At 41.4% G+C, this 17059-nt stretch overlaps 1 protein-coding gene and 1 long non-coding RNA gene across 2 annotated transcripts in view; one reads left to right on the top strand and one right to left on the bottom strand.

Moving 5' to 3' along the window:
* LOC122796959 (kinesin-like protein KIF13A) overlaps positions 1-17059 on the top strand; it is a 1146649-nt gene that overhangs the window by 473829 nt on the left and 655761 nt on the right. The window lies entirely within an intron of this gene.
* On the bottom strand, positions 3585-9310 carry LOC122796637. The gene is made up of 3 exons (XR_006364001.1): positions 9208-9310; positions 4393-4547; positions 3585-3688 (listed from the first exon to the last, which is right to left on the bottom strand). It is a non-coding gene; the product is annotated as an uncharacterized LOC122796637 (long non-coding RNA).

Genomic DNA, 17059 nt, shown 5'->3' with positions numbered 1-17059 from the left:
CAATTCATCATGTCTGTAGTCAAGCCCCACCAGGAGACCCTCCAGACCTACCCTCAACAAGGGGTCCTCCTGTCTTCTAAGTCCTCTCCTGAGTATCCCATGGGGAGGTTTATTGGAAGAGATGGAGCAAGAGGAAGCACTTAGACTCCTTTCTGGAGTCGTTGACTGTGGACACTGACTTCAATGAAGGTGAAGGGTCCCCAGTCTCCACCCAACGACATCTCCGGGGATATTCTGGAAATACTGAAACCGAAAAGGGTGGCTGGTCATCCCAACCCCCTTCCTTGGAAGAATCAGTTTTTCTGCAGGCCTTCAGGATGGACCCATGTATGTCCTGGGTGACCCCCACCAGTAGACTAGCTCATTGACCTGTTCGCCGTCTGGGCATTGAAGGAGCCAGACACTGTGGAGGCTAGCCCTAAACACACAAATACCTCATCCCCCCTAGTGATCACCCATTTTGGAGTAAAGGTGCCATGGTTGATGCCAGTGTGGTGTCAGCAGCCACTAAAAAAGAGCTAGCTGAGCAGAGCTCCTCTGTTCATCCCCGTAATAGAAAGTCTCAGGCTTTGGACGGGCATGGGAAGCGCATGTATGCCTCAGTTACCTTTATGCTGAGAGCATTAAATTATTTGGCACACTTTATGCATCTCCAGAGAGATCTGATCAAGGAACTCGCTAACTCTCTGGCGCGGTCCTTGTCAGAGGAGGACCTCAAGAAGGTATCTCTCCAGCTGAGCATATATGTCTTCCATTGCTGTTTCCTCAATGAGGTTAATTTCTCATGCTGCGGAAGGAAACTCTCGAGCAGCCACTTCAGGCATAGCCCTTAGGAGACATGCCTGGATGAGGCTTTGCAGGTTTGCAGACTCCTTTAAGGTATCATTCATAAATGCCCCCTTTGTCACTTCCTTCCTGTTTGGACTGTCAGTTAAAGAAACTCTTAACTGCATCGAGCAGGAAGGAAAGACCTTATCTGCCATAGGGATCAACCCCCCAAGGGAACTTCTCCAGGAACCAAAGGAGTCCCAAGTGTCTTTACTGGATTTACAGGATGAATCCTGCTCTAGAGGCAGATGAAGAGGATTTAGTGGTAGACACCACCCCAGAGGGAGAGGGGATCCACAGAATCAGGGCAGTAGAGATCCCTTCTCTGACAGGCCCTTTCAGCCCTCCTGAAGTGTTGCCCGGCTGTCCTACTCTGGAGGCAGTCGGGGGCAGATTATCCTGTTAGTGATAAATAGAGGAGTCCATCTCTTGGCAGTTCAAAATCTTTATTCGTCACACATGCATGTGGGAGACAAAATTTCAGTAACAGTCTCCCCAAAGTATATAAGTCATCAGCTTATATACCTTTTAGTATGCAGCATCAGTAGTTTGTTAAAACAAAGAAGTATAATACTGACCAATCAATTCTGGACTGGTTTCATGACTTATAGGTTCACTACATTAATATCCTTGTTGCTAGGCTAGGCACATCTGGACATTAACCAATTAACTTTGTACTCCTTTTCAAACTAATTCATACTGGCCCCTGTTGCTGGGGTCTCAGGCAGAAAGTCTAACTTCCTTAACATGTTTATCAGTTAAAATCCATCTATCAGCAGTAAGTTATAAAATCATACTTGTCATCAGGTTTCAGCAGGTATGTACATAAAAGGTTAATGTTTCCTAAAGATAAGACCCTTCCTTAAAAGGACAAAAATATATGCAGCTTAGCTTTCTGCATGCCTGCAGTCATGTATTCAGACCCTTCTACAGAAACACATTTTTGTTCATTTATCTCTTAAAGTCCCCTGTTTGATGCTGTGTAAACATCACTCCTAATCTTTTTATACATTTGTTCATACATTTCTCCAAAGTCCTTTATTACATCATCTACATTTGCATTTACTTCAGCATCTCCATCAACATTTTGTGCAGTTAATGGCGCACTTTACCTTTATCAGTAATTACTTGTTGCAGTTTTACAGGAGCCTTTGTGCTTGGCAATTTCAAACATAATGCTTTTAGTATAAACAATATTGCAAACAATACTACAGTAATAATCGCCATGAGCATAAAAACCATAAGTATTCCACCTCCCCATCCAGAAAACAAGTTAGTGAGCCAAGCCCACTGAGAGCTGTCCGCTTCTTTAGCATGTGACAGTTCAGCACCCTTTTTTATGATTTCAAGATGGCTCTCTGTTGCATGCTTGTTATCTGGAACACTCCTAGTGCATAAGCATGCATAGAAGAAAGCATGAAATTCAGTGTCATTCTATTTTGCAGCACTACCACTCGCATCGCAGTTAATTCAGTGTTTATTAAACTGACACTTTCAAAAGTGGCATTTTCAAGCACTCCCAACAGTTTAGACAGCTTATGTAACTCCCATATTGCTTTGGGAGCAGCATACCAGGGCAGTATGCCTGCTCCGGATATTACATCATCACCTAGGTCCATATGGGCTAAACCCTTAATGCCGTATGGGCTAAGTCATGGTTGTATATCCATGATGCATCCACCTTTCCCACTGAGTTATTGTTCGGTTTGATTTCTCACACATTTCGAATCTTTCCTGCTGGTAGAACAGCAGTATGCTGGATAGCAGGAACCAAATACCCTAAAAAAACAGCTACCCGACCAATTTCCAGGTAACCATTTATAAGCACTATTACCACAAATAAAGTAATAATCTTCAGTCATAGTTGAAATGTTTACAGAGACATAGAGCCCACCAGCATTTACGTTTCCATGAAACAATTTTACATGTATTGTTTGTTTCCTCTAACAATTGGATACAATTATTTCCAGTCCCATTTTCCAGAAGAGTATGTAGCTCTTTGTAACTTGCATTGCAGTAGTAGTCACTATAACATTGGTATGTAAGCATTACATTGCAAAAACTCCAACCGACTTTTACATTTCTGATTTTTTGAAAACATTTTTCCATTTTGCCTTTTTGGTAAGTAAAGTGATACTTTTTCTACACTAGTGATATTTGAGATATTGTGCAGTAAATGAGTCCATGTGCCATTTGCATTTAATGGTGTTGTGGCAATCATCAATCCCTCAAAAACAGTTGTAATTGTTATACATATCCAAAAAGTAGAGTGCGTCTGCATAAGCCAATTTTAAGACATAATGGGTATTAAAAGCAGGATGCTATGATGTAGCCCTTTTTGGAATAGCAATATTGTTGTCATTAGGCAAGTGAGTAATGACAGCAAGGAATAAAAAGGGCAAAGTAGTCCCAGAAGAAACACCAAGGCAAAACAAAGAGCACATACCCTGTGCCGTTTACGAAAGAGTCCATATTGCTGACTTTACAGATTGCGAGGCACCAGAAGCTTTGGACTGAGTACAGAAGGTAGTTGTAGTGTTATCGACAAGAGGCACTTGATTAGTCATCATTATGATCGGTAGGTTTCTTACTCTTTGTATGGTGGGTGATGGGTTCGGTGATGAATACTTCAGCAAAGGTGAGAGGTTGGTGATTATCTATTGGCAATACCTTCCGAACATGGGATACGTGGATCCAGGTCGATGATCCTTGTAGGAGAACCAAAAACGGCCCCTTCCATCAAGGCTGTGATGTATGCTTGCATCAAATGTTTGACGTAGACCCAATCACCAGGCTGGATGGAATGCGTAACATTTGGATCAGGTGGTTGTAAGGAGGAGACAACAGTCTTGTGGTAGCACTGCAAAAGAGGAACAAGGGTTTGGCAATAACGCAACAGAGAGTCATCAGTCAAGGTAGTTACTAAGTTTATTGGAGGGGAGCTGCATAGGGCGGCCCATTAAAATATCATGAGGTGACAGCTTCTTGGCAGCGCTCGCTGCAGATCGAGCAGAAAACAATACCAGAGGCAGTGCCTCAGGCCATTTTAAACCTGTTTCAGCTGTAATTTATGCTAGCCTAGTCTTAATGGCCTGGTTGACATGTTCAACCATTCCAGAGGCCTATGGCCAGCAAGGACAATGCAAAGATAGTTTTACATTTAACATAGTACAAATGTCTTCAGTTAGTTTTTCAGTAAAATTTGATCCCTTATCAGACTGTATTTCACATGATACTCCAAAACAGGGAATTACCTCAGTCACTAACTTTTTTGCAACCATGGTTGCATCATTTTTAGCACAAGGAAAGACTTCAATCCAACCAGAAAAGAAATAAATGATAACCAGTATGTAATGAAATCTTGCACACTGTGGGAGTTCTATAAAGTCCCACTGCACCATACAAAAAGGTTCCTATGGCTTTTCGGTATGCTGTTGGGAAATAGAAGTCGATTTAGAAATGTTATAAGCTAAACAGAGCATGTTTGAATCAGATGCTGAATGGCCTTGTAAAGGTAAGGTGCATACCAATCAAATAATAATTGTCTAATCAGACCATTTTTACCTGTGTGAGCTGGTAAATGGTACGCTTGGACCAGTTGGTGAAGGAAATTTCGTAGTGCCACAGGTTGGCCGTCTGGGTGGCACCAAAAGATTATCCGATGACTAAGTGCAGCCATCTTGAATCCACCGTACCTTTTCATGATCTTCAGTAGCATTCTGAAATTTGAAAACATTAGCTAAACAACCAAGTAACACATTATTAGATTTATTATTTACAGTTTGTTCTGGCTGCAATTGTATTTCCTGAACAGGAGATGATAATGCAGCATGCTTTGCTGCCCAGTCAGCTAAATTATTTCCTTTTATTTCAAAATAAACGTCTGTCTTATGGGGCAGCACACTTTACAACCGCTATGTGCTTCAGTAGAAGCAAGGCATTTTACAAGTTATGTACAAAATAAGTTTTTTATTAATGTTCCAGAGGATATTAAATACCCTCTCTGCTTCCATAGAGTTCCAAAATCGTGCATGACTCCATGTCCATACCTGGAGTCAGTGTAAATGGTAACAGTTTTATCTTTGGCTAATTTGCAAGCTTCAGTCAATGCATCCAGTTCGGCTGCTTGCGCAGACACCTGTCCTTGAAGAATTCCAGTTAAAAGAGTCTGTGGTGCAGATGCCAAATGCAGCTACTAGTTGACCATCTTTCCGTCGTAGACATTCTCCATCCCCAAAAAGGATCATCAGCAGCTTATCTTGTAGATCACTTCTAAGAGAAAGCAGAAGGTTAACAGCAGACATACAATCATGTGGTTCACTCAGAAGTAGGTATAAGAAAAGCTGGATTTAAAGGAGGACAACGAACTATTTTAAGGGAAGGATCAAATAGTTCTAGCTCATATTTGGTAAGTCGTGCAGCCAAAAGGTATTGTCTTTGATTTGAGCAAGAGAGATTCCACTGAGTGGGGCACAGCCAAAAAGCTATTGTGGCCAAGGGTTAGTGGGGAATCCATATTGTAAAGACGTGCGGCTGCGGCCACTACATACTAACAGGGTGGTAAGGCTGCTGCTACTGGATCAAGGGTGGCACTGTAATAAGCAACTGGGCGAAACTCACCAGTTTGTTGCTGTGCCAACAGGCCAAGTGCCACTTGATTTCTTTCACAACAGAAAAGATAGAATTCTTTAGAATAATCTGGTAGTCCTAGAGCTGGAGGGTTAGATAGGAGAGTTTTTAAGTGACAGAAAGCTTGTTTATGCTTGTCATTCCAAGGAAGGGGTTCGGCTACATCCGTCTTTAAAAGTTCTAAAAGCGGCTTAGCTACTTCTGCATAATTCACTGTCTGCAGTAGCCAGCAAGTCCAAGAAAAGAACGGAGTTAATTTAAAGTTATAGGGCGAGGGGCAGACTGGATAGCCTAGAGGGAAGCACTTGTCTGTAGTTGCCTGAAATAAGGTGTCCAAGATACTGGACCTGGGGTTTTCAGAGTTATGAGTTTGTCTTGTTTACTTTGAAACCTAACATTGCAAGTTGTTGAAGCAAAAAAAAAGCACATCTGTTTTGCAAGCTTGGAGGGAGAGTGAAGCGAGTAGTAAATCATCCACATACTGTATCGATGTAGAATTGCAAGGAAATGTTTCTTTGTCTAATTATCTTCATTTCCCTAGAAACAAGGCTTTGGGAACTCTACATAACCCTGTGGTAACATAGTCCATGTATACTGTTGGTCTTGATAGGTAAAGGCAAAATGATACTGACTATCAAGATGCAAAGGAATAGAAAATAAAGCAGAAGAAATATCTATCACAGAGAAAAGTGGTGGCTGTCGGAGGTATGGAACTAAGAATATTTGCAGGGTTAGGAACTATTGTGAATACTGGTACAACAACTGAATTTACTGCTCAAAGGTCCTGTACAAAACGGCAAGTGTCCTTACCTGTTTTTTTACAGGTAGTATGGGAGTATTACAAGGGCTAGTAACAGGCACTGTTATGCCCTGTTGTACAAGAGCCTGAATTACTGGCTTAATTTCCTGTTCAGCCTCAGCTGACAATGGATATTGATTTACTCTTGGCAACCGCTCATTTTGTTTTAACATGATTTGTACAGGTTCTGCATCAGTTATACAGCCAATGTTATCATGGGTAGTCCACAGACCTGAGGGCAGCTTGTTTAAGAGATGTAAATCTTCTTCTGTGGTAGAAGGTGCTTCAGACAAAAGAAAAGAGAACATCTTCATGTGGTAAGGGGGAAACCCAATAGAGGGTGATTTTCAGGCACATTTAGAAAAACGCCCTCAGAAGTACAAAAAACGGTGTAGTTAAATTTGCATAATAAATCTCTCCCCAGTAAGTTTGATGGCACAGACGTTCCAACTAGGAAAGCATGTTTAGCCACTAAAGGACCGAGATTAACATGCACTGGCTCTGTGAGAGGGTAATTAGCCGGTACTCCTGATACCCCAATTCCCTTAATGCATGTCGAAGAAAGAGGTAGGGAGGTAGCTGTGGAGGCAGTAATAATAGATCGTGTAGCATCTGTACCTATGAGGAAAGGAAGAGAGTAATTCCGTACTTGTAAATGGACATAGGGGCCAGACTGTTGCATTGTAAGCAGAGGAAATAGCTGTATATCCTGTTCAGTACTGTCCTATTGGCTACTTTGCCAAGTGGGTGCTTGCCACTGAGTAGCAATGATGGGTGGTCCCGATTGGTGCAGTGAGGGTGCCGCAGACTGGAAGGTTGACTGAGGCGCTGCCTGATTGGTGGCAGGTGATTGCCAAGGCTGTGTATGCTGGTTGGCATTAGGTGGCTGCCAAGGTTGAGACACTGGCTGTAAGTAAGGGCAATTTTGTCTCCAGTGGCCTGTTTGACCACAATTGAAACATGGGTTTAGGTTTTGCCGCTGATATCCCTGATTTACAGGGAATCTCTGCTGCTGTGGGGCAGAGAAACGAGGCTGCTGGTTTGCATTTTGTTTTCCCCTATTGTTGCATGAGTGTTGGTTAGGGCATGGCTGCTGTTACATAAGGGAACTCAAAACTTGCAGATGTGCCTGCTCTTGTTGTTCCTTTTTGTCTCACTTTTCCCTGTCCAAAATGTCAGCTAAATATTGTACCCGAGTGACCAGCTCTTACAAGCCCAAACTCTGCCAATTTAGGCAGACCTTCTTGAGTTGGTCCCTAATAGGAGGTAATAGTCCTTCCACCAAGGCAGCTGAAAGCCCGCTTGCCGCTGGGCCATCAGTCGCCTCCAGGTAACTGGAGTATGCTTCAAAGGTATCTGCCATGTGTTTCAAGTATGCATCAGTAGTTTCCCCTTCCCTCTGCATGGACTGCCTTAATCCTGGACCAATTAGGGACTGGTGAACAAATCACCATAATGGCTTGCAAAATCTTATCATGGATTTCAGAAAGTTTGATCAATATGCTGTGTTTAGGTTGGTACTCCTTTGTGCTCTCAGACACGCTTTAGGAGGTCAGGCCGCAAAACACATTCCAAGACTGCCCTAATTTCTATGGTGGGGTTTTGCAGTTTAACATGTCCTGATAATATTTTAGCAAACTTAGCAGGATTTTTGCCTAATTGGAGGAAATGACTGAATTATCACTTGAAAATCTACAGCAGACCAAGCAAGAACCACATTTATAGTGGAGGGGGGTGCATTATTGTCTCTGCAATGGGCAGTATTGGGTACTTGACGTAAGGGATGTAATTGAGCTGCTTGGGTTTTTGTTTCTGGATCCTCATCCTCGTCTGAAGAGGAGCTGTTCTCATCTTCATTTGGATTAAACTTATCAGGACCAAAGTAGCCATCGCCAGCAGTAATTATAGGAAACTGAAGAACATATTGACGAGGGAGTAACTTGGTACGTCTAGAAAAGGGAAATAGAATTTTTTTGTTTATGCAACTTAGGAAGCCCTAAATACATTTGAGAGGAATCTGCATCTGTTATTTGCTGATGTTTAGATTTGCCTGCATTCTTTCTTGACTGTTGATGGTGTGTAGTTCTAGACATGGGAGAGTTACTGGGTGTATCTGGAGGGGGAAATAATCAGCTAGCTGTTTACCTGCAAGGGAAGGAGCTGGTGTTGGAACAGTGGAAGAAGTACTTAAAGGAACTAACACTCTGATAGGGTGGTGAGGACGGTAGGGAATGCTGCATGGGCTGTGGTGGAGATGAGTCAGAGGAATCTGGTTGTTGCTATGGTGGAGGGTGAGCAGAGGGTACCACCAGGCTACATACATAGTCGTCTTCTGACGACTCATCCTGAGTGAGCTGCATTTTTTTTTTTTTTAAGTTCTTTAAGGCAATAAAATCCATAATCCTCCTGAGTTTACCATCAGCATGTTGGAGACTGCCAACGGTCCTATTTGCAGCTTGTAACTGAGATTTTAATCTTGCAGTGTTATATTTTAGGCTATGAACAATACTGTTTTTCTTGGTCTTTTGACTCTACCTGCCAAGAATTAAAAGCTGGCCAGCAGGAATCTTTTTACCTTTTTCTTTTAAACGTTTTTGTAAGTTTTGCAAAATCTCTCTCAAAAGTCCCTGCAAGAGGGAAAGCTTAATTTTCCACCATTTTTGTCAAGTTGATCCATAAATCTAAGTACAAACAAGCAAGTATCTCTCGAACATTTAGAATACATATAACCTGCAGGTGTGCCTTTTTCAGGCTCTTGTGCAAAAGTTCTCACACTAGCACCCATTTTTGCGAGTTCGCCAATAAGGAATTGACTACTATCAAAAAATGTTTAACATAATACCCATTCGTATACAAAATCAGAGTGGTCTGAAAAGGTGCCCACGGTCATTCCAGAAACAATAACCCATAATCCTCGTATAATAAGAAGGGAAACATAACACAATCCTTACCTTGTCACATCGTTACAGAAATGTTTCTGGCGAGAGAGGAACCAAAAAGAAATGTGCAGTTGTGAACTGATTCCATAGGCAAAAAGAGAAAGCAGAAAACCTGCACAAGGCCCTTTATTCATCTGTTTGTTTGATCACAGATCCCAGAGTCCGAAAATCTGATTTTGCAACAGCACCAGCTGTTAAGGTGGTAAATAAAGGAGTCCGTCTCTTGGCAGTAGTTCAAAATCTTTATTCCTCACACATGCATGTGGGAGACAAAGTTTAAGTAACAGTCTCTCTGAAATATAAAAATCATCAGCTTATATACCTTTTAGTATGCAGCACCAGTAGTTTGTTAAAAACAAAGAAGTATAATACTGACCAATCAATTTTGGACAGGTTTCAGGGCTTATAGGTTCAATACATTAATATCCTTGTTGCTAGGCTAGGCAGATCTGGACATTGACCAATTAACCTTGTAAACATTTCAAACTACTTCAGACTGGCCCCTGTTGCTGGGATCTCAGGCAGAAGGTTTAACTTCCTTAAAAACATGTTTACCAGTTAAAATTCATCTGTCAGCAGTAAGTTATAAAAACATACTTGTCATACGTTTCAGCAGGTATGTACATAAAAGGTTAATGTTTCCTAAAAATAAGACCCTTCCTTAAAAGGACAAAAACACATAGCAGCTTAGCACATGTCCAGTACTTTGTACTTTTTTCTGCATGCCTTCAGTCACATATTCAAACCCTTCTACAGAAACATACTTTTTTTGTTCATTTCTCCCTTACAATCCTTGCACCCAGATGCCTGAACAAACATAAACCACAACTGGGTGTTAACTTAGAGGTTACTATATTCCCTTTTCCCTTCCTACTTCCAGTCCCTGGAGATATCTCCCTGATGTGCCACCCAGTCAGAGGGAGAATGCCATCATAGAGGTTCAGAAACTTCTAGGGAAAAAAGTCATCCAGGAGGTCCCAACTGAACATCAAGGATGCAGAACTTACTTGTGCTTCTTTTTAGTGCCAAAGAAAACGGGAGACCTTAGACTAATCTTAGACTTGCGCAGTCTGAACTTATTCATGAAAAAGTCGAAGTTCCACTTGGTTACAGTGCAGTCCATATTGCCACTTCTACGCAAGGACAACTCGATGTGCTGTATAGACCTCCAGGATGCATGCTGTCATATCAGAATAAGACAGGGACTCCAGGAGACACCTGCACTTGGGCTGGATCCAGCCATTACCAGTTCAGAGCTCTGCCCTTTGGTCTCACGACTGCTCCCTGGGCCTGGGTATTCACCAGCTACATGGCAGTGGTTGCAGCCCACCTCCAACTGCAAGGATTCCAGGTGTTTCCATAGCTAGACAATTGGGTCCTTACTGCACCTACAAGGCATTAACTGTGAGCCATTCAGGCTTTGCTACATCTCTTCAATTGCCTGGGAATCTCAGTGAATTTGGCAAAGTCATAAATGTTGCCCGTATAGGATGAAGAGTTTATAGGGATGCAATTGAACACAACCAGACCAAATAGCTGCTCTACCTCCACAGAGAATAAGATCATTGAGACAGTAGGTACAACTGTTACTAGATACCCCAAAACCACTAGCTTGCCTGGTCCTCATTTCCAAAGGGTCCATGTCAGCTGCCATTCTCTTGGTTCCTTTATCAGTATTCTTCATGCAAGTTCTACAGTGGACCGTAGCAGTCCAGTGGTATTTTCTGTATCATCCACTGTCAACCCCCATCAGACTAATATGCAAGCGTCATCTATAGTGGTGGATGCTTACAGATTACCTCAGTCTCCCAGACCCTTCACTCCCCCCTCCACCTCTAGCCACAGTGACCACCGATGCTTCCCTGTTGGGGTGGGGGTATTTTCAGGGAAGAATGATCCAAGGCATGTGGTCCATAACAGAGACCAAATTGCACATAAATGTCCTAGAGATGAGGGTGGTGGTTTTTCGTTGCAAGCCTTTCAGGACTGCCTCCCTCTGGGAATGATTGCAATTCTTAGACAACATGCGAGTTGTACATCAGGCCCGATCTTGCCCGTTGTGCAGGAAGAGGGTATGAGGGTTTAGGAATGGGCAATCTCTTCAAACCACTTTCTCATTGCAACGCACATTCTGGGGGAGCCCAGTGTTCTGGCGGACAGATTGAGCAGATTGATCTCGAGTCCACACGAGTGGTCACTGAATGAATTGGTAGCTGATTAGATCTTTAACCCTTGGGGCCAATCTTGCTGCGACCTCTCTGCCTCTCCCCTGAACAACAAGTGCAGCAAGTATTTCGCTCTGCCTCCCCCCCTACACACACACACACACACACACACACACACACACACACACACACACACACACACACACACACACACACTTACTTACTTGGGGAGTCACCCAGGGATGTTCTAGTCCATGATTGGACCCTGGGTCTCCTGTATGCTTATCCTCCCATTTCTCTAATCCCCAAAGTTTTGCAGCAAGCCAGGAGGTTAAAGAGCACTCTCATCCTCATTGCCCCCTTCTGGCTTTGTGAGGTATGGTTTTCCTTCCTGCGGTCTCACAGCCAGTATCATCCATGGGATACTAGGTCCCAGGCAGGATCTGATTTCCCATCCATCGAACTTGAAACTCCCAATCTCCAGTCCCTCTAACTGCTTGGTTTCTCAACTTTCAGCGATCCTTCAAAAGTCCAGGCTAGCTTCCCTGTTTTAAAAATTATACTGGCTTATCAGAAGCCCTCTACCAAAAAAAAGTGTAATATAGCAAATGACAGAGATTTTCAGTTTGGGCTTTGGAATGGAATAATCCCTTTTCTGCCCCTATTTCGGATATCCTTGTGTTTCTCAGCTTGCTTTTCCAGCATGGGGCCAATTTGTCCGCCATAAAATTACAACTAGCAGCTATTGTAAATTTTCATGTAGGGAAGTGCAACATCCTTTCATCTTCTCTCAACGTCAAGGTTGAGGGGCATTCTTCCGGGGATCCCAATTCCACTTGTTTTATCTCTGTTAATATATTCGCTACTAGTAAAAAGTTTTAGACTTTGATTTCCATTTTCTAGTAATTGCTTTTTTTGGCAGCCACCATAATTAGTCTCAGCAAGGCCTTACTTATGTGTAGGCAATTCCGATTCTGTACCATAGCTCAAAAAATCATTTCCTTAGTTACACCAATTTGTTCACCCAGTATCTCTGACAGAGCAATCTGCAAGGAATCTTAAAAGTCTGCCAGCTCATTACACTTCCAGAAAATGTTCCCAGTTATCTCTTTCTTCCCCATCACACCTCCAACATTTGCTGTCTACCTGATGAAGAATTCTTAGGTATTTTTAAAGCCCAAGTTGACTCCAATGTAAACACTTCCAAGCAAAGATCCTAAATCTTGTAGACTTTATGTATTTGGGAGACCTCCATATATCCCCCATTGTTTCTTTGTGAATTGCTCATCTAATCTCTCTTCAGTCCCTTCTAACCTCCTCTGTGATTGATTCTTATCGTTATCATGCAATATTTTGTATGCTGTACTAATTATTCCCTTTTTAGCGGCAACTTCAGTTTTAAGTTCTAATAAAACTGTACCAGCATTGGTCTTTCACTTAGGATCCCCACTATGTATTTCTGTTTGCCTATACTCTGATATTAATCCTTGATAGGGAAGGCAAAGTCGGTCTTGCTGTCAAAATAAATTCTTGGCCTCTCCCAATTCTATTACCTTTCTCTTTCTCTCATTATTTGCTCCCAATGCTTTGATTATTTTACCAGTTTTCTCCAATAAATTCCAGCCTCCTCTTGCCTATTGTCTGTATCCCTAATTGCAGTCATCCCTGTCAAGTTTTAGCAATGACATTTTATCACCAACTTAGAACACTGCAGCTCATCCAACCTACATCTACCACTAGCTGAAGCAGTATTTGAATTCAGTAAAACCTTCATGAATATATTAAATGAACTTGTCCCACTCAGAACAATGAAAGGTGAATAAAATCCAGCTCTGTGGTGAACCAGAAGTACAAAAATACGTTTTAAGGAACAAAGTCTGGAAGATCTGGGTGAGTAATGAAGTAATAAATTAATCAAAGCAGCAACATTGCAAACTAGGGTTCCCACCTTTTAAATGCCCACAGTGGGATATTTTTTGTAGAAATGTCAGGTTTTGCAGGACAAAACATACCCACAGCTAGTGCAAAGGACAATACTTCACTTTGTCAAAATAAAAGCTTATTCTTGTAGTATTTTAGTTGCATATGCTATTTTATATAACATGTAGGTGTTTCAGACACAAAATAACTGTTTTAAGCAACTACTAATGAAAATATCCGAGATTTTTTTGTCCTCAAGTCCCAGAACATTTACCATTTTAGTGCTTCCCCCCCCAATAGGAGACAACTGCCCTAAGAGGGACAGATGGTAACCCTATTGCAAATACCTTTTGAAGCATACTAAATACCTTGTTAAACATGACACAAAGTACTATGCAAAGATCCAAGAACATAACCACAACTAAAATCTTTCTGATGTTCATATCGATCACTGCTGGGGAAAGTAGTCTTGGCTGTGTGTGGTTTATATCCTGCCAAGGCTATCACAGTCAGACAGCTTCCAAAGCTTCAGGCAGCTTTAGCTGACTTTAATGACAAGTTTGGGTACAAAGTCCTTCAGAGCTTTACTGCCACCAAATAGTATGTTCCCCTGAGGCTTTTAATGATTGGCACTGTGTTTGTGCTGTTCCTTTGTTGGGCAAATAAGGCTCCGTGGAGGGGAGAAACTTCCATTTTCTTGTTTGTGTTGCTGTTTAAAGTAGCTTTCCTGTAGAGGAAAGTGATAAAAGCTCGGAGTGTTGTGTTTTAACAGGGTGTCACAAGACTGTAACGTACTTTTAAATGGCGCACTAGTTTTTCTTGTCAGTTTAAAAGTGGTATAAAGTAACTGAAAACATTTTTTTACGTGGAGAAGCTGTTTAAGCCAGCCTCACAAAAGTAAAATAAAAATTTAAAGTGCTTTTTTACTGTGTTTTTCTGTCAAAATAGTAACTTGTAGACTGGTAGTGTTAATAAACATTTGCTGCTTGTCTTACCAGTGAAAGCGGTACAATTTTTGGCTTGACAATGAAACAGACTACTGGTCCCATGCTCTGTCCTCCTTCCAGCCACAGAAAGAAGAAAAATAAGCAAGCAGCCTTTGCCACCACAGCAGGTTAGCAATTTGCCTCAGCTGAACGTGGGTAACTCTGCTGTGGCCATTTCTTATACTCCAGATCACTCATATTTTAACCCAGATTCATGTGGTGTAACAAATAACGGGCACTATGGATCATGGGGTTAGCCATGTCCTCTTCGGCTGTTGGAAGTCCCCTCAGTGGGCAAGGGAGAAGCCACTCTTGTAAGCCCTGGGAGAGGGAACAGGTAAGGTTTCCCAGTTGTGTCTGAATGTTGTATACATCCATGGGAAAGCTTCTACTGCCATTAGCAGCATGGTTGGCTCCATTTTTTTCTGTCAAAAAGAAACTTAGAAACTGAGAGGAGACTGTAAAATACCAATAAATTAAAAAGAAAACTGTCTAGGCACACTGGAAATGGCTCACAAGTAATTTATTATAAAAAATACTCCACACACAAGCGCTTTCACCCTGACACAATGCAGGTTTTTTTAAGTGAATATAGAAAAACAACAAAGTCATCCATTTAAATACCCTTGTTCCCCAAAAGGCGCCAAATTATTTTAAAGATATATACACTCCCCATATTTAAAACCTCAACAGAAGCAACTATATACATTTTCCTTATGAAGTACAACTTCTATGGACCACATAGGTTAAAATAATACACATTCCCTTCTCTAATTAGGGTAAAATAAAAAATATTAATAAAATATTGATAAACCAAAGTAATAATCAAAGTAAAAAACCTATTAACTACATTAAAGAACAAAAGTTTGCAGTTTCCTTGCTTTCTTAACCAGATAAGGTTTAATAGAGATGTGGTCATTCAGACCTGGAGGGTTGGTTGATGTTCAGCTTTATTTGTCAATAGGTCTCCCTACAGCATAGCCTGTTTTCCCAATCCCCCCCCCCCCCAAGGGTCCATTGAAACCTGTTCTAAAATTCCAAAAAGAAACCCAGTATGGTTGGGTTCTACATGGAGGTGCCTGTAAAGGGCATTGTTCAAACTTTTTCTCCTAATGTTGTAGGTATGTTTGTATATACGTTTATTCAATGTTCTTTCCGATTTCCCAAAGTAAAAACTAGAACACTGCCTACATAGGGTCAGGTAAACTATACCCCTAGTCATGCAATTACTCTTTTTTAAAGTTTACACTTTTCATATCGTTCAACGTTACTTCCTTATTAATGATGTACTTACAATAACCACATCTTCCACACCTTCTAGTTCCAAGGCCACCCTGATGCGCAACATCATTCATGTTCTTCTCAAAAAGTTTTTTTTTAATTAGTCCCTGTTTTAAAGACAAAGTAAGTGATCTCCCCTATTTTGTTTGCAATATCCTGGTTAAATTTTAACATTTTCCAGTTTTTCCCAATCAAACCCTTGATTTCTTGTGAAACATTACTGTATGGAATCACCAGTGCCCTTCCAAAATGTTGTTCATTGTCACCCTGGTGACAAGAGAGGTTTTGTTGGATGTCTCCTAATAAGGGCACATACTTGATACCCCACCCCTCAGTAACTTCCATGGCCACCCCTTCTCTTAGACTGTTCGGGTAGCCCCTGATGCTGAATATCCTGGACATCAGTTCTATTTCATCCAAAAAATCATTCCTCTCTGAGGTCATTCTGGCAGCCCTAACCATCTGATCTTTCACTATACTCTTCTGTTTCCAGGGGTGCGCACTAGTGTAAGGAAGGAAAGAGTTACTAAATGTGTTTTTTCTGTGTATCCTAGATTTCAAACTCCCTTCACATTTATCCAACCTGACATCTAGATAGTCAATCCCAGTGGAATCGCATTTATATGTAAACCTTAAAAAACTGGTAGTGGAGTTCAAGTACTCAATGAAGGTGGTTAGAGTGTCTTCAGGTCCATCCCATATTACAAAAATATCGTCCAAAAAGCGACTATATAACTTGATGTATTTCCAGTAAACAGAATTGAATAAACATGTTATTTCCCATTTCAAAAGGACCAAATTAGTGTATATGGGGGCACAAGCTGCCCTCATAGCTACGCCGTTAACCTGTTTGAAGGTCTCTCCCTCAAAGTAAATGTAGTTATTCTCCAATACCATCCTCATAAGTTCCACCATTACATCCACACTGAGTGAAGAACTTTCTTCACTCAGTACATAAACAAATCTAAACCTTCCTCAACTGGAATACAAGAAAACAAGTTGACCATATCAATGGTAAAAAAACACACTTCCCCTTCATATGTCTCAGATGTTAGACTTTGCAAAAAATCCCAGGAGTCCTTTAATAAATGTTCATAGTCATCTGCGATATGTTAAAGGGAATGATCTAAAAAAGTGGCTATAGGGTAGATTTTTGATCCTCCCCCTGAGACAATAGGTCTGTTGGGTGGATTGATGGTACTCTTTTATGTATCTTAGGGATACAGAAAAAAGAAGCAATTCTAGGCTGCTTAATTTGCAGTATTCCACCTACCCTCTGGTCAAGTCTGTTTTCCAGTATCAATTCCTCTATTGCTAGGTCCACCTTCCTATACAAAATATTTTGTTAATAGATACTGGCACATACACTAGTATTGTTCAACATTTCCCGAATTTTACTTGAATAATCAATATCATTGACCAGGACCATTCTTCCCCCTTTATCAGGTCTCATAATGTGGATTTCCCTATCAGCCATTAACTCCTCCAAAATTTCCTTCTCCTTCATGGTCA

The sequence above is a fragment of the Protopterus annectens genome, chromosome 3.part0 (assembly GCF_019279795.1).
Source record: "Protopterus annectens isolate FY-2018-M chromosome 3.part0, PAN1.0, whole genome shotgun sequence".
In the NCBI taxonomy this organism is placed as follows: domain Eukaryota; kingdom Metazoa; phylum Chordata; order Ceratodontiformes; family Protopteridae; genus Protopterus; species Protopterus annectens.
Note: the sequence above shows the minus strand (reverse complement) of the source record. Positions and strands in the feature narration are given on the sequence as shown.